Source organism: Python bivittatus, unplaced genomic scaffold, assembly GCF_059951505.1.
Source record: "Python bivittatus isolate LINGU-HERP-01145 unplaced genomic scaffold, Pbiv_v1 ctg000410_np1212, whole genome shotgun sequence".
Taxonomy (NCBI): domain Eukaryota; kingdom Metazoa; phylum Chordata; class Lepidosauria; order Squamata; family Pythonidae; genus Python; species Python bivittatus.
Genome location: NW_028277067.1, coordinates 526614 through 545213, shown reverse-complemented (window position 1 = coordinate 545213; position 18600 = coordinate 526614). Strand labels below are relative to the sequence as shown.

The 18600-nt window shown below is 41.8% G+C and overlaps 1 pseudogene; it reads right to left on the bottom strand.

Moving 5' to 3' along the window:
- Nucleotides 1–14762: 14762 nt before the first annotated feature.
- LOC103048718 (amine oxidase [copper-containing] 3 pseudogene) lies at nt 14763–16462 on the bottom strand (annotated as a pseudogene).
- Between the last annotated feature and the right edge of the window lie 2138 nt (nt 16463–18600).

The window sequence follows — 18600 nt, the reverse complement described above, 5'->3', positions numbered from 1 at the left end:
TAGAGGAGGGGGCTTCCATATAGAAGGCTCTTAACTATTGTAAACACCACATTTCTGCTGAATGCTAGAAATGGAATTGTAAATGATCATCCATGCTGCAGGAAGTCTGCCATTACTGGGGGTGGGGGGTGTTTCACTATGTTTCATGATAGGAGGACCCAAAATGGTGATGAAACAGCAGCTCTTTAATAAGCTCCGCTTAACTTTTTTGTTTTGCTTCTCTATCAGTCTCACTTGTACCCCCCTGAACTTGAGAAAGAACAGAACACTATTTTAGCACATAGTTCTGATACTGAAATAGGGGACAACAAAGATCCTTGGGAAAATAAGGACAAATAAGGACCAATGGGAAAAATAGAAAAGACAAAGGATAAGTCCCCGCATGTCAACTTTATAGAAACCATCAAAGCAATCCAAAGCGGAGGACTACCTGCCTAAATCTGTAATTAGAATTAAGGATTGCAAGTCCTATGCATACCACTACTATTGATTGTAAATGGTCCCCCAAGCTGGGATTTAGAAGCAGATTGTTAGATGCTTCTTCCCTCCCACAAGTTGAAATTGAGCCACAGAAAGATTTCTCACTCTCGCTGAGCTCCCTTTTTGATGCAACTACAGCAGATCCAGATAACCATTTCACCAAAGAATTTGTGGCTGAGCCAGCACAGGTGGTATTTTCTATTTCTGTTGTCAGTTGAACAAAAGTGGATTCACTGAGAACCGCCTTTGAGATAATTGCACAAAGCCAAGTAGAAAGGTTGATCGTATCTGTAAAAACCTGAGATGTGGGGCTAAGACAGAAACATCCCATGATTAGTTTTGGAAAGGGAAAAAGAAAAGAAAGTAATCCAAGAACACCTCGATCTTCCAACGCTGGGCTTCAGAGAAAGGGAGGGCTTAGCTGAGAGCAACTGTGCACTTCAAAACAGCTAGACTGCATTGAGAAGAATTCTCAACAGAAGTAATATCAATTATTGGACCCTCCAAAAGCTATCATCTTGTCCCTGAGTCGACTTCTTAGTTGCCAGTCTTTCCAGATAGAGCTATATACAGTTGAATGGCTACCAAGTACAGCAGGCACTAATAACATTTTATATTCTTTTTCTACCAACCGACAACACCCTTAATGCTGCAAAAAATTGAAGCCTTTTCTACACACTTTCTAGATTTTCCCAACACGGGGTTTCCTGTGATGAAGATGTACATTCTCTCTTTAAAGCTACAGTACATCCCAAGCAGAGCCTGACTCTATGAAAATTAAGGGTGATTTGCTAATTGACAACAACTCAATGCTTTCACAGTCCTTGGCAAGTCAAAGCCCATACAGAGATTACTGCAGAGGAAAAAATTCCATAGGAGGTAGCAGACACTGTCTGGTTAACTTTTTCAGAATATTACCAGATGGCAAACAGAAGGAAATTCTGAGAAAATTGGACAGCCTTTAACAAGTACTGTTGGCTACATGTATTGCTGCAAAACTTTTGATAGACCTGGTTTCCCCTGACTCTGCTGCTGCTGATAGCAACACTAAACTGGTTCCAGATATAAAACCACCAAAGTAGTATGTCACCCTGATTTGATTAAGGATCTACAATGGACACTAAGGCAGAAGTATAATGCCCCACTAATCTCAAAAGCCCCTCAAGATCTTCAGTTACCTCAATTAACTGATGCTAGAGATCCTGTCCTAGATTCACACTTGGGGTTGTTGCCTGTTAGTTCCTCTCACTCTGATGTTCTTATCAAATTTTCAACATTATGTAGCTCTGCAATTTGGCAGCATCACCCCAAATCTACTAGAGAGCCTATAGCTGCAGAGACAGAGTTGATGACCTCTCCCGATAACTTTTTATACCAGGATGACAAACACCATAGGGCTGGAAGTCCCCCGTTTAGCAAATCCCTAATGCTGCTGCAACTCCATAATCATTTTTCAAAATTTATTTTTAATTGGAATTTTTAAATACAACGAACGTTTAAAAAAAATAAAGGAAAGATAAGAAAAAGAGGAAAAAAAGGGGGGAGAGAGAGAGAGAGAGAGAGAGAGAGAGAAAGAAAGAAAGAAAGAAAGAAAGAAAGAAAGAAAGAAAGAAAGAAAGAAAATAGAATTATGACTTCTACCCTTCTTTCTATCAAGCAGCTGCCATCTTACTCTTTCCCCTCCCTCTTGTTTTTGGTAACTGCAGCAAGATTACTGTATGCACAAAGATGGAAGAATAATGAAATACCCACAGCAGAAGACTGGACTATAAAATTGACAGAGTTTGAGGAAATGGCAAAGCTGACCAGTTTGGTTAGGGAAAAAATGATAAAAGACTTTTTTTTGAAAGACTGGAAACTTTATATGGACTTTTTGTTGAAAGAAGATGATTTATGGATTTAGAGGCTAAAAAGTAAGGGAATTACAAAGTAAGAGGGAAAAAAGCAACCCCATCCTTATGAGGCTGCTCTGTACAGACTACCTCAGCTCATTTCAGAATCGGAGAGAGAATATGGATACTCCAAAGAAGACAGACTGAAGGGAACTACACTGTTTATTCAAACTACATTGTCTTCTGCCCTCAGCTCCATAGCTTTTATTTCTTAGAATATTGCTGGGTGGAACAATAAACGAAACCATTTTGCTCTTGGAAATGCCTTATCTAGCTATGACATAATGCAGAAAGCCTGGCTGGCAGAAGATCTTGACTTTCATGGCTATGATACATTCACCGTAAAGGCAATCCCACCACACCCATGAAGAGGAAGGCCCAGATACAATGATATTTACATCTATGTGTACTGCTCCCCATCCTTTACCAGCATGTGACCAACTGGCAATGGCTGTCTGCCTCACCTTTGTTGCTACCAGTTTTTCTAATAACCAACATCTCCCTCTACTCTGCTACTTAAAAATCTCTATATAAGACCAGCTGGAGCAAATCTGAGATCTATATTAAAGCGTTATTGTTCCCCACAGCACTTGTTTTAATTGGAGACTTTAATGCCAGACTGGGATCTGATGACTCGACCCACCTGACTCAACAGGGAACACCTTCATGGAATGCAAATTTAGACAATACAGTACTTCTAATTACTGTATGTTGACAAGACTGTCTCAACAGACCTACCGCCTAAGCTTTTATATTCAAAATGAGCAACGGAAGGTGACTTCCCCACAGAATACATCTTTTGGGGACTGGGCGCAAGCATAACTGATTAGTTAATTGTTTCAAAAAATGTGCTTACCTCACTAAGTTCATTCCAAGAAATGATGTATAGTGACCCACTGATTTTAAATTTACAGCTCCCTCTAACTTGCACATACTGTGACAAATTTAATCAAACCAACCTTGAAGATATGTACTGGAACAGGAAGGCCAAATGGACTGAATAAAGCCATCTCCCAGTTCCTCTACTCATGCCACATACAACAAACCTGCTTTAATCTACTTTAATCAGCAGCTTAGCAGAGTTAAAAACTCTGATTGAAGCTCTTCAGGGCCCCTTGTAGGGAGAGGTGATGAACAGCTTATATCTTAAGAAGCCATGGCCTAAACCTCAGTTTGATCTAGAATGTGTTCAGGTCAAGAAAGACCTCATTAGCTGTTATGCCCTGTACCAGAAGAATGCACATCTCATTTCTCAAAAAATCTATTGATATGTTAGGCACTAGCCTTTGTTTATTCGTTTACCCAAGTTTAGAGAACCAAATTAACTTGAGATGAGGCATTTTATCTAACAAATGTTTTATTGGGCCAAGAAACATCTGGATGGGTCATTCAACACCGTGGCAAAGTGTTGAAAAGAACCACCCCTTGCAAAACAAACAAAGATTTTATAGACATCCACAAACGTAATCGAATTGTACATCCCCTCATCCCCATATAAGGAAATGCAGGGATGGTCTAAGGGGGGGAAAAAGGTGGATCCCAGAAGAAGAAAGTGAGCTCAACTTTCTTCTTCTGTTACCAAGGGAATAGCCCAAATCGGTCCTTATCTCTTCTTTGTTCCTCTTTGGAATTTCTTCTGGCCTTCTTTGTAACTTCTTTAGAATTTGGTGTCTCTGCCTGCCCGGTACAAATCTAATTTATAGCTTACTTGTTCAGTCAGGCATCTGGCTAATTGCTTCTAAAGGAAATGGGATGGGGGAATGGTGTGCTCTCTTGGAAGGCAGTCAGGCATTCAACAAAGAGATAAGGTGGGGGAAAGAAATGCTGTGCTCTTTACAAAGCAAGTTGATCCTTTATAAATAAGATAGAGTGCACTATTACATGCATGTTAAATATATATACAAAATATAAAATCATATATTAAAATAATGCCCTTCAGATAAAAGAACATAAGAACAAATAATTAATTTCCAAGAAAAAAACAGAAGGCCTGTATAGAAAGTTGGCATCAATTGATCAGAGTTGTAAAATCTAATGACTCCCAAACGTTTTTTCTTAGATTTTTTATTCTGCCTTTATTATTTTTATAAATAACTCAAGGCAGCGAACATACCTAATACTCCTTCCTCCTCCTATTTTCCCCACAACAACAACCCTGTGAGGTGAGTTGGACTGAGAGAGAGTGACTGGCCCAAAGTCACCCAGCCAGCTTTCATGCCTACGGCAGAACTAGAACTCACAGTCTCCTGGTTTCTGGCCTGGTGCTTAACCACTTTTGGTGCATGATGGCTCAAAATTCATTTACAAAGCTTCATTGCCATATATTTGCAGCTGTGTGGGAAGCTTAGTTTTGGTTACAATATGGGCAGAAAATTAATCAAGATTCTAATACTGTACATCATTAAACCCTATCAAATGGTGTCTATTGGGGAGGTGAGGTAATTGATCCTGGTAGTGGCCACATACTGGCCAAGGTCTTTAAAAGTTACAGAGGTTGGTAGGCTTCCATGCTGGCAGTCTTGTTACATTTGCCAGTAACACTATTGACATCCCAAAAGACTGGGCTATGGCAATTATTGTTCTGATATATAAGAAAGGGCAAACGAAGGATCCTACCAACTGTTGCCCAGTTAGCTTCCTGAACATAGTAAAATGCATGCAGATGAATGTTTATATGCTTCATATATAAATATTTATGAGTTTCACATATGAAAAACCCCTATGGATTGAACAGAAGATTATAGCATCTTAATGGAAGAACAAGCAGGGTTTAAAGAAGATAGATGCACAGTTGATCAAGCAATGATCCTATACCGCCTAGCAGAAAAAAATGCCCATAGCCTTAAAATCCCATTGCATGCAGCCTTCACAGACTTAAAATCAGCTTTTGATACCATATCAGGAGAAATTCTATGGAAGAGATTGTTGGCCACCCATATAAAGAGAAGACCCCTTTTATTAATGATCTCTACAGTCATACTGGCCTGAGAGCTAGGTGCAATGCTCAAGGTCAATACTGTGAACCAGTGTTTCTCAACCTTGGCAACTTCAAGATAAGTGGACTTCAACTCCCAGAATTCCCCAGCCACCCATGCTGTAAACTGATTCAATCCCTCTAACCCCAGATGTTTAACAAGGATTTGTCTTTGCTCCACTGCTTTTTAATTTTTATAACAACTTGATAGTCTCTTACCTTAACAACCGGGATTTTCATCCCCCTAAATTAGCTGAGAGGCATATCGCAATCCTCCTTTATGCGGATAAGGTTATCCTTTCACAGCTGTTGCGAAGAACTCTAAAAGCACTCATACACTATTGTGAAGACTGGGAACTGTTAATTAACTACCAGAAAACAAAAGTAATGACCTTTACTAGGAAAGCAAAAGAGTATAATTAGTTCATTAACAGTAACAAAATTGATCAAGTCAAATCTTTTAACTATTAAGGTACAACCTTGCATAAATCTAGGAGGGAGAAGTTCATCTGAATTACTTATCCCAAATGGCTTAAATAAGCAGTATGGCCATTTTCTCTTTTTCCAATTCCTGGGATGGGCAGTACATCCCCACTGCCCCAAGACGATATGAAGCCAAAGTAATGGCACAACTACTTGATGATGTGCTGTTGGGGCCCTATACAAAATTTGCCCCAGTAGATGTACTAATGATGACCATGTTATTGCAAAAATGTATAAATGTTTGCTGAAATATGAGATAGAAGAACAAGCGAAAGAATGTATGATAAAATGGACTAAAAAAATTGGCTACAATATATAAATGAATCAATGGGAAAATATGTGGTTCAAAGGATTGAAATTTACATTATCTTCTAGCCTTAAAGAGAATGTTTATAATATGATGTATCGTTGGTATTTGTCACCAGAGAAATTGTCTAGAATATATAAAGGTACTTTGAATCTTTGCTGGAAATGTGAACAACATGAAGGGACATTTTTCCATGTTTGGTGGACATGTAAAAAGGCCAAAAAAATTTGGATACAAATTCATACATTAATTCAGAAGATTTTAAAGTTTAAAGTATAGTTGAAACCAGAGACTTTTCTTTTGGGACTAACAGACAGGCAATTAGAAAAAAGTCATGGAACTTTGTTTTTATACATGACAATTGCAGCAAGAGTGTTATATGCTCAAAAATGGAGATTCAACACTACCCACAATAGAGGAATGACTGGTGAAGATGATGGAACTTTTCAGAGATGGCTAAATTAACTTCTTTGATTAGAGAAAAAAAACACAATATCTATATTTATTTAAACCCCTTATAGACTTTTTGCATGAAATGGGGAAAAAAGCACTTATGATTTGTGGCAATAGAAACTGAACAAGAGAAAAAAAGTGAGCTTTTTCTTGTAATCAGAGTAAGAGTTAATTTTGTAATCGTACTTATATTTGCTGCAGCAGAAATTGGATGTTTCTTCTTTTTTTTGTTCTCCCTGCACTTCTTCTTCTTTCTTCTCTTTTTCTTTCTTTGTTTTTCTTACTCTTTATCAGTTCGTGTTAGTTTCTATGTTCTTTGTAAAACTTTTAATAAAATTTATTTTAAAAATTGCCCCAATAGAGGGTACAATATAGATTTTTAAGACTGATTCTGTGAATTCCTAAATGTGTCTCCAGTGTTGCCATAAGAACTGGGAGTTGCAGGAGTGGAGTCTCAGATCTAGATGGTTATTCTCAGATCTTGGCTGAAACTGATGTTTAGCCCAGCTAGATCATTTACCCTAATAATGAGAAACAGCTTACATTCACAGTGGAAATCGAGTATCAGGGCAAATTGGCCCTATATGGCTTTTCATGGGAAGCCCTCCAATCACTGGTCTATGATCAAGCTAGCAAGACCATAAAACAGAGAACCCTTGACACAAAGTGGCAACACGTGATCAGCTTTGGTGCAAGGTAGCTCAAACAATGGTGGTTCTCCTATAGTTCCAGCCCAGGCAACTATTGCTAATTTTTGACAAACTCTACCCAACACAGAGCTTTTTCTCTAACTAGGCTGTGGGCCTTCCCCTCAGCTGTTACTGAGGGTAGACACTACAAGATCCCTTATCTGGAATGGCTCTGCCCTTCGGTTCTCGGGCAATTGAGGATGTGGAATACATTTTATTATACTGTAATTTTTAGGGGGACCTATTAGACATCATACAGAGCCAGTTTGGTATGGTGGTTAAGGCATCAGGCTAGGAACTGGGAGACCATGAGTTCAGCCTAGGCACAAAGCCAGCTGGGTGACCTTGGGCCAGTCACTTTCTCTCAGCCCTAGGAAGGAGGCAAGGGCAAACCACTTCTGACAAACCTTGCCAAGGAAATTGCAGGGACTTGTCCAGGCAGTCTCCGAGAATTGGACACGATTGAATGGATAAAAAAAAAAAAAAAGACATCGTAATCTTTCCCTTTTTAAAGGATTGCCAGGTAGAGAAGATGAGGGATACATCTTATGTTTTCTCTCAGACTGCCTGACCAATGTTACTTACTCAATTGTAAAATGTTGTGCCGCAGCTATGAAAACTCAATCTCAGCTGATATCCAATATACAAATACACCTATCAAATCCATAGCACCCCCAAGACTGTTAACTGTTCCCTCTGCAATATTAAAGATGAATTTATTGTTGATTGTACAAATATATTTAAATGTGCTCTCAACAGTAAACAACATCTTCTTTTACTTTTTTTTTTTTTGACAATTAACAATTTTGACAATTTTATTTGATTTTAGCACTTGGCACTTATATATTTTCATGGTCCTCATACCTACTGTTCTACTGTTTAGTGTCTTGTATTTTTCTGTCACACTGACTGGTCATTGACCACAATGAACAAACCATGTTCCATTCACACAGTGGGCAAGATTTTGCTGAGTCAGTAGCGGTAATCCCTTCCATTCCTCCCATTTTGAAGCCAGTGCTCTGTTCTTCCCTTTCTCCATGCTTCTCCTCCCCTGATATTTCAAAGTAGCTGCCTGCTTTCTTAACAGCTTTTCAACTCTGTACTTCCAGTAGATACATTCAAGCACCTCTTGACAGGTAGTCCTAGGCAATTGGGACCATGATTTCCATCACCAAGCAATGCAGTCATAAAGCACGATGTCACATGACGATGTCGCTTAGCAACGGCAATCCCAGCAGTGCCAGTTGCTGTTGTAACCATGCAAGTTGTTAAGCAAGGACCTCACATGACTGTGACGTGGGAAGAGGTGGAAGTCCCACGCAAGCAGCCCAATGGGCAAGAGCTATGGGCGTGGGGTGGTGGGTGCTGGGGGTGGGCACTACAGAGCGCAGGTGGGCAGGTGCCTCAGGTGAGTGGGTGGGTGCCACGGATGGGCGCTATGAAGCATGGGTGGGCAGGTGCTGTGGGCAGGTGCTACGGAGTGTAGGCAGGTGAAAAAGTGGTAGGAGTGACTTGCAACCTCCTGCCTGCTTCCCCATTGACTTTACTTGTGGGAAGCTGGCAGGGAAGGTTCCCCATGGTGATCACATGACTGCGGGATACTGCAACCGTCATAACTGCAAGCCAGTTGCCAAGTGCCCAAATTGTGATCATGTGTCTGCGGGGACACTGCGACAACCGCAACTTTGTGGACCGGTCGTAAATCCCCCTCGTTCAGCGCTGTCATAACTCTGAATGGTCACTGAATGAGTGGCTGTAATCTAAGGACCACCTGAATTTAAAAAGTTACTTGAGCTGACTCCTTATCCACCACTCTGCTTTTGAAAGGCCTGAAGTTCAGGATTAGAAGATTGCAATTAAGATAAAGATAGAAAAAAATAGGTTGTGAATTCTATTAAGCTCCCTCAGAATGCCCGTTTTCTAGTCAATTTCACATTCCAATTTAGATAATTTTGTAATTTTTTAGTTGTCTTCAAAAAGCAGAAAGGATTGTCAGTTTGATTTCCATTGCTTATATAAACAGTGTACACTTTCCTCATTTCTTGCATACTTCCAAGAAAATGTATGCAATCCCCATCCAAATTAGTACAACAGTGCACAGATTAGGGAGATTAAAGAGTAGTATTTTCCCCCTTATTCTGACACTGCCCAAGGATAGCCTTGAGATGTATAGTATTTCTGTGAACTCAGTCCCCCATCACCTTGGCGGGAGGTCAGGTGACTCCAGTGATTGGAGGCAGTAGAGGTAAGGTAGCAATCAGCAATGAGGATAACTTAAATCATGCTGGTATTGTTTTCTGCCAATCTCAGGCATCTAGTAAGAACTGTAATGTAATGAAGTAATGAAAAAAAAAAAATGATGAAGCATACATCGAAAAATCAAGAGGGCAGCTGTGACTGCCTGATTGAAATCTCACCAGCTTTTATGCTCATTACATGGGTGACACACATGGGTGACCCATGGGTGACACACACAAAAAAGGGGCAGGGCCTCAATCACATGGTTGTAGCTGCCATCTTGACTTTTTTGACCCCCCATGAGGACACCCCTTAATCACTCTTTTGGTTAATTGGCTTCCTATCTTTTGCATTTGTGTATCTGTGAGAGAAGGCGGAAGAGAGTTTAATGGAGTTTTACGCGTTACTCCGCTTGGAGAGCAGTGAGGATCATCATCTCTTCATAGGCAAATCCTGCTTTCACCAGGCATCCCCAAGGCTCCCAATAGCATTTCCGCCCCACATCCAGGATGGCCACCACAAGCCAGCTATCTAGGTTCAAAGGGTTTGTGTTTTATTCATAAGAGACAAATAGATCATGGACAGGAAGGGAAATACCAGCAACACCAGATCATGGACAGGAAGGGAAACAACAACCGCCCAGAGTCACTCTTGAGTGAGATGGGAGGTGACTAAATTTGAAATATAAATAAATAAATATATTTTTTTATTCTTTCCGTGGATGGATGGGGAGGGATTTCATCAGTTCTGACAGGCAGTGGGGGAGACACCAATGAAGGGTGAGGCAACTGCCAGTGGAGGGTCGCAAAGGTGAGCAACGGTTGGTCAACCTATTCAGAATCATTCCAGCATCTGAAGCTGCCTGGGAGTGACCTAAAACTGGCCTTGTGTTTTGTTCATGGGCAAAGCAGTCAGTACAGCCACCAGAAACGGAAAAATGTTCAGAATAGGGAAAAACCTTTTGCATTGTTATGTTCCAAAACTAGTCATAATAAAGGGTATTTTTTCATAACTTTCTCTTAAATCCACTTCCTCTCTTCAGGCACATCTATGTTTGTGTTGTCAAAGTTTTCTTTCCTATCCAGAATAAACACAACCCAAGAGAATCATTCTGCAGAAAGATTTACTTCAGCAAGGGTTAGAACCAAGACTGACTGACACAGAAACTTGCTAAACCTTACAGCCTTAAAATGATTAGATATCGTTAACTTTTTTCAGTTCTTGGCATTCTAACTATTAGCCCTCTTGCCAAAATATCAGTCCTAGGCCATTTCTGAGAATTTCTGAACCCCTTCCAAACAGCCCTGCTTCCCAACTTGCTGGGAATGCTGAGAATTAAAGTCCCAGCACATCCTGAGGGTGCCATGCTGGAGACCCCAACAGTAGACCAAGATAATATTTGGGAACTTTGTCCATGTGCCTCCACCAACTACAGAGCGAGCTTTTTCATTATTTGCTCCTATGCTATGTTCTCACTGAGCTGCTTAGCCTTTTTCGTTCTTTTGCGCTTTAATCACTGGCCAGTTCACCCAGCTAGGTGGCAGCATTGAGCTAACCTTGGCTATCTCCAAAAACTAGTACTTGCATGGGAGGCCACCAAGAAATACTAGGGTTGTAACCTAGACTGGGCAGTTGAAAAGATGTCCTGGAAGAAGGCAATGAAAGGTCACCTCCATATTGTTGCCAAAGATGGGTCCACAGGTCAGCAGAAACCGGGTTCAACTTGAAGGCGATTTCACCTATTAGACTGAATTTATCCTGCTGCGGGATCATTCTCATGGTGTCAGTGGCACTTTTTAGTATTGTTTACACTTCCCATAAATAGTTAATTGAAGGGCTAAGAATTTTTTGAAAAATCTATATATTTATTATGGTTACTGATTTACTGGGTTCAAGGGGTGGGGCAGGAAGAAGAGACACCAGGCAATCAGCTGAATTAAAACCTGCAGAACCCCGTTATTGTTCTCCTTGAGCAGCTCTGACATTTTTGCTGGGAGGAGAAAGGAAAAAAAGGATCTAAAAGAGCCAGATGTCAATTGAACTATATAAATCAGAAATTTAATTTAAGAATATATGTAAAAAAAATCTGAAAAATGGTGATGGTGAATTACTGGCTTCCCTATCAATTGTGGTCAAGATAAAAGTAAAATGGTTCAAAACTTCTGGAAGATGCATTTGGAGTAAACGTTTAAGATTGTAAGAATTCTTACAAGCAATCTGTTTAGGGTGGAATGTTATTTGTTCATGTTTTAGGTACAGAATATCTTGCTGTGAAGGGAAACAGTCTGGCCTTTTAATCCACTCAGCCATTCTCTAATTTTGATTGCCGGGGCTGAAATTCAAAAGATGATATTATGGAACTGACTAGATCCTGCTGTGAATCTGACGGCTGTTCAACTAACTGTTTAACTAACTGTTTAAGTGCAAGGAAGCTTAATTGTAATCCTTTGCATGGTATTACAGTGGATAAAAATGTGAAAGAGAAGTTTGGAATAATGGAATTGTTGTTCAATAATGGCATTGTTTAATGTTTTATTAAACATTAAAAAAAAGTTGCCCGTGTACATTTTTTGTTGGAACAGCAAAGTGAAAAAGTTAAGCTATCTCCTGTCTGGGGTTTGAACAAGAATGTTATTGAGCAAGCAGGCAACAACTTCAAAAAATGAGAGAAGAGGGGGAATGGAGAATGCAAGATGCCCAACACCATGGTAAGAATGGATGGTATGTCCCCTCCTCAAAAAATCATTGTGGACCCAACAATTCCAGGCATCTGTCCAGTCTTCAATCTTCTCCTTTTAGGGAAGGTTTTTGAGAAGGTGGTCAGGCTGCAGCTTCAGAGGGCCCTGGAGTAAAGAGATTATCTGGACTCTTTTCAGTTGGCCTTCAGATTAGGGCATAGCATGGTGACAGCACTGATCACACTTTTAGATGGCCTTTGAGATGGGAGGTCCACTATCTTGGTTCTCCTTGGTCCCTCAGTGACTTTCAGTACCATCAATGATACCATGGACTTTCTGGGCCACCTATTGGGATTAAGGGTGGAGGCACCATTCTACAGTGGTTCTCCTCCTTGCTCTGTGGGTGGTTCCAGTTGATGCTGGGGAGAGGTTGAGGGTCAAGGCTCCTAACCTGTGGGATGGCTCAGGGCTTGACATTCTTGCCATTTCTGTTTAACATTTAAATATCTACCAGTTTGGGGCCAGGTATCATTAGTATGCTAGTGATATCCAGTTGTATATCTCAGTCCTGGGCTATCCAAGTGATGCTGTCCAGTCTTGTCCTAGTGTCTGGAGGGTATGGGGGTCTGGATAGGAAAGGACAGACTCAGGTTCAATCCCAACAAAATTAATGTCTCTGAGCATTTAGACTGTCCAGCCCTGGAATTTTTCCATATTTAGTCCTAGATGGTCTTTAGTCTTTCCCCATTCAGGACTGGTGTGCAATCTGAGGGTATTTCCTGGACTCACAGCTCCTGCCTGAAGAGTACACAGCAGCTGTAGTCAGGAAGGCATTTGTAGAGTCCCATCTGATATGCCAGTTGCACCTGTTCTTGGACCAGGGGCCCCTTCAGACAATCATTCTCACCCTAGTCACCTTGCATGTGGACTATTGCACTATAATCTACATGGGACTGCCCTTGAAGACCACTCAGAAGCTGCAGCTGGTCCAGGATATGGCAGTGGAGGCAGAGAAGGGCACGTCACAATATGCCCAAATAAAATTGCTACTCCATGAGCTGCACTGGCTGCCAGTTTGCTTCTGGGTGTAATTCAAGATGATAGTCATTACCTATAAAGCCCTACATGGCAAAGGTCCTGGCTATCTGAGGGGCTGCCTATCTCCAATGGATTCTGTCCATCCTGCATCATCAAATAGAGTGGGCACACTCCTGGTCCTGTCAATTAAACATCACCTCAGGGATCCAGAAAACAGGCCTTTTCTGGCATGGCGCCTGCCTTCTGGAACAGCATCCTCCCACAAATCTATATGGTTTCCACCCTCGACATTTTTTAAGAAGTCTTTGAAAAGCTGGCTTTTCCCCCAGATCTTGCTTAGGATGGATGGCAAGGCTCTTTTAGATTTTATATGTTAGTTTCTGGTGAATTTGGGCAGCCCATGGAAGGGAGGGAGGGAGGGACAAAAGTAGTGTGCTTTTTACTCCCTAGTAGCTGTTATTGTAATGGTGGGGAAGGAGAACAACACTGCCATCTCAATATCCAGCCTGCTCTGTGGACAGAAGATTACAAGATGATGAATGCCTAAAGATCACAACTTTAATATTTCTAAAACTGCTGCGATGTTTGTTCCTTCCAGAAAAAATAAACGTTTTCTGTGGTTAACAGCTTTCTGGCTGGAAGCACCCAAAGAGAGAAGCAACTTAAGTGACCACACTGAATTAGCAGTTTTTCCATTCTCTGCTTCTTTATTTATTTCAATTATTTATAACCTGCCTTTTGGGATAAAAATCTCTCAAAGTGGCTTACAAGCAGTATAAACACTTGTAAATAAAAATACAAAGCAAATTTCTGAAAAACAAGCAAACTTCTAGGCTGCTTCTCACAGAACTGATGTAATAGTTTGGGGGGAAGGGGGAGAGAAGAAACCAGATGGGGAAGCCTCCTGTCTCTCCTTCAGGACGCCTTCCCAGAACTGGCTGTAATGGCCTAGTGGGGGATGATGATTTGGAACTTGGATCTTCAGGCTGAAAGGACATATGCCTTCCAGTCAGAAGGAAGCAAGAAGAAATTTTACCTGAGGGTCGCCAGATGGGGCTACGTGTACAGTAAAACCAAAATGTTGTATCCTCTGCTTATTAAGAAGAAGCTCAAAAGAAGGCCAGCTTCAGAGGACAGGAGCACTATCATCTGGAAACCAAATGGCAAATGATAGATCATTGGAGCCTCATAAAAGGAATATATATCAACAAGAGATCATTTCTGAAAGCAGAGGGTCAAGGAGCTAGAGGAGTCTTCTGGGATAGATTAGTGACAATACCTAGCAGCAGACCCCTGTTTCTTACTCTGCAATTACAAACAGTGCAAAGCCTGAACAGCTTATAAGATTTGCCAGTATAGTAGTCTGAAAAGGACAGTGAATTCATTGATAGGCTACAGTAGGAGTATAAACATAAAAGAAGAGAGGCTGATACTCTTGGAATAGCAATCTCTGTCTTCACCCAATAAGCCTAAATAGCACAAAGGACATACTGCAATTCATCCAAACCTCTGTCAAAGATAAAAACGTAGCTACAAGATCTTATAGTATCCAACATAATGCACAGAACAAAAATAGAATAGGATTTGTAATCCACTTGATGGAGACAGAAAATCTGCATACTTACCACCAACATCTAGATCCAGCTTGAAGCCAACAAAGTGGGTATGAATTGTTCCCAGAGTGTAGTCCCCAACTCTGTTTCCATAATCTAGGCCATCATTGTAGAAATAAGATGAACTTATGTAACCAGTGGCACGGACTTTGCTTTCAATTGCTCCATTTGGATAAAATACGAAGTCCCAGACATAGTCATAATTGCCAATGGTGGACACAGAGCGAAAGACGAGTGCTGTGCTTTTTAGCCCTCCATAATAGAGAGACTGAAGTTTGGAGAAGTGACGCCGAAATGGAACCCCCATGTCCTGTTCAAAAACACAGATAGCATCACGAGTGATGATAGGTCTTTCCACTTCTGCGAAAAAGGTAACATCAAGATAGGTAGCGGAATAAGGGCAGTCAAGCCCTCGCATAAGAGGAGACGAGTACTTTCCAATTCCAAAGCTCCCATCCATGTACCTAATAGACATCCCACCAGGGTTGCTGGAACCATAGACGGACAATGTATCCTGCACACTGAGCTCATACACAATCCTTTCGTTTTTGAACCTAATGTCAAAGAGCTGTGGTCCTCTGTGCAAATCCATCCGGTAGGCAAAACTCCAGGATGAGGAATGGACTTGGTTGTTTTTCACACTGTAATGTGGTCCAAAAGGCTCATAATTCAGGGGACTGAAGTTGGCATGGTGCACCCTGGGCTTCATTGAGGAGAATCCCCCATCAGCGGGGACTCTGTTCACCTTTTCCACATGCATATGTCCCTCTGTGAATTCTCTCTCCAGCTGTGCCATGTCCCTGTAGTATTGGCCACCATAAAACACTTTCTTCACAATCCAGTGGGAGATATCCAGGCTACTGTGGTCTATAAGCACTTCAAGCCCAACTGGGTGTAAAAAGTAGCCGGTTACATTCTGGTACAGGACTAACCAAGTTGCACGATCCCCAGATTTCATTCCCTTTGGTGATGTAGGCATTGCTGCTAGGTTGGTCCCATCATAGTTCAGTACTTCACGCATGAAGCTTGGGGCTGTGGGGAACAATGTACTGTGCAGAAAGTGGGCCATCTGCTTGTGTTCAGCAATCAGTGGAGGCCTGCGATAATATGGCATTTGTCCTCCATACTTCTGTACTGTCACATCCCGGTGATACATTGGCTGTGGGAGGGGGCCCACCACATATTCAGTAACATTTGGATCTGGCTGATTTCCAAAATACACTACAGCCAGAGCCTGTCTAGGTGGGCGGCTTCCTCCATGATCCAGAAATGACAAAGTCTCTGCTTTAGGGGACAACTCCAAGTCAACAGAATAAATGCAGTTATCAGAAGGCTTTGCACGAGAAGCATCTTCCAAGGTTGCTCCAAGGTTGGATTTCAAATATTGTACTACATGGACTATTTCCTCTTGTGATAGATCAGCAAAGAGCCAGCTCCTTTCGCTATTCCGATGCTTGGGTAAAGCTTGAGACGGGGAAGCACAGTTGACATACTTTCCACCTCTGGTCAACAAGACACACACTAAAGCAAAAACTGCTAGAAGGGCCAGAAAGAGCATGAAGAGAAGAGCTTTCTGATTCATCTTTGCAGCAGCAGAAACAGAGGAGCCTAAGCAGTGGTGTTCCAGTTCCAAACCACTCTCTGGAACTATAACTAGCTAGAATGAAAGGCAGCGAAGACAGACTAGAGGGAGGGAGAGTCTTGAAAGGAGGGGCTTGCCAAAGGTCAGCAAAGGAATATGACCCTCCTTTTCATGCTTGCAGAGATATGCTCATGCTGTGGCACAGACATCCATGGGATACAGAAAACAGTGGTGAGTCATGGGATAAATCACAAACCGCTTACTCCTGTTTGCTCCTTCAGTCCAGACAGCTTCCTAAGAAGATGCAAAGACCACATGATATAGATACTAGCATGTCTGACAGGTTCAGCATGTTTTGGAAATCAAAAAAGCTATGTCCCCCTCCCCAAAGTTACTTCTTTGGGCTAGCAGTGAACATTCACTAAAATGATTAAATCCAGCTTCCCCTTGAAGAAGAGGAGATTCAGGATGGCTACAGCAATCAAAACACGTAAGATTGGTGCAACAATTAATGGAATACTTTAATATCCAAGCTACACACTCTGTGAACATTGCTCTTCACTGAATCATCAGGATCGACATATGATATTAACTCATAGAAAGATGATGCAACATTTTTCTCCAAGTAATCCACATGCTAAAAGGGTAAATACTTTGCCCCACCCCACTTTACACAAGGAATGCTGAGCAAATTTGTCCTGCAACAGAGCAAGGCAATGGAGTCATGACTTGGGAATTGTCTCATCTACCTCCATGGAGTTGCCACAGCCACGTCCGGGTCCAAACAGCACACATGCTTGGATGTCCGCTGCTTTACCTTTCTCTGGATTAAGACAGGACCTAGTGTCATGCTTCAGAAAATCCAAACGGCTATGAGGTTTCAAAGGTTCCCTCTTTCATATAGCATTTTCCTTTTCTTCTTTGACATTTTTTAGGGCAAAGAGCACATCTTGAATCCCAACCCACCACAGCCAGAAGGCTTCAGGCACTTTTATCCCTCTTTGTGCCTGGCTTGCTGAGGAAAGAAAAACACGAACACATGCAGGCAGGAGAGGCCCTTTGTGGGAATTTCCACTCCTGCTTCTAGCTTGCTGCTACTTGGTTTCCCGAAACATACACAGTGAATGAGCTCTTTCTGTCTCCTTCCAGGGCAGACTGTTGTCCTCCTCAGCCAGCCCCTAGCGGCCTCGTTCTCTCTTGGACCATAGCTGCAATGCCTTCCCAAAACATTAACACTTCGCATCTTTAAAGACCTGCCTGCATGAACAATCTCTAGTCTTCATTGACATTAGCAGATTGAAGTTTACTGTCTCTGCTGCCTCCACCTTTCTCACTTTTCACTGCTCAGTTTTGAAGACTGCTTCTTCTGAAAAAACTTCTTGACAGAAAGTAGATGCCTTTTGGGTCTGTTCTGTAATTGGGACCTTTACCGCACTCCTTCCTTGAAAGAGCTTAGAGAAGAATGCAACATTTTAGGAATCTAAAAAAGTAAGGTTAAATATAATGTGACCATTCAAAATACAGGTAGTCCTTCGTTCAAAGCGAGGTTCAAAGATACAACTGGTCCTTGAAGTTCCGGCTGTTGCAGCACCCCCATGGTCATGTGATTGCGATCTGGGCACTTGGCAACCAGCTCACACTTACGATGATTGTAGCGTTCTGCGGTCATGTGATTGCCATTTGTGACCTTCCCTGCTGGCTTCCCATAAGCAAAGTCAATGGGAAAGCTGGCAGAGGTCACAAGTCACTCAGGTAAGTCTCCCCCACCCTGCAGCAGCCACCCCAAGCCCCTTGCGCACCCTCCCACACCTGGCAGCAGCCACTTACCTGCCTACCAGCCTGCTTGTGAGCCTCCTGGGACTTACAACTTCCTGCTGGCTTCCCCAGCCAGCAGGAAGTTGCGAGGAGGTCCTTGCTTAATGACCCGCAATCCTTGCTTAATAATGGCAATGGGGAGTGCCAAGATTGCCTTCGCTAAGTGATGTGGTCATGTGACATCATACTTTATGACCACATTGTTTAGCAATGGAAATTCTGGTCCCAATTATTGTCCTTAACCGAGGACTACCCATAAACTACTTGAAAATCATAGGAATTCCTTCCTCTCTATCTTTGTTTATTCAGAGAAAAGCTGCAGTTGCTTCCAGAAGAGAGTTTAGCTAAGCTGGGGCAG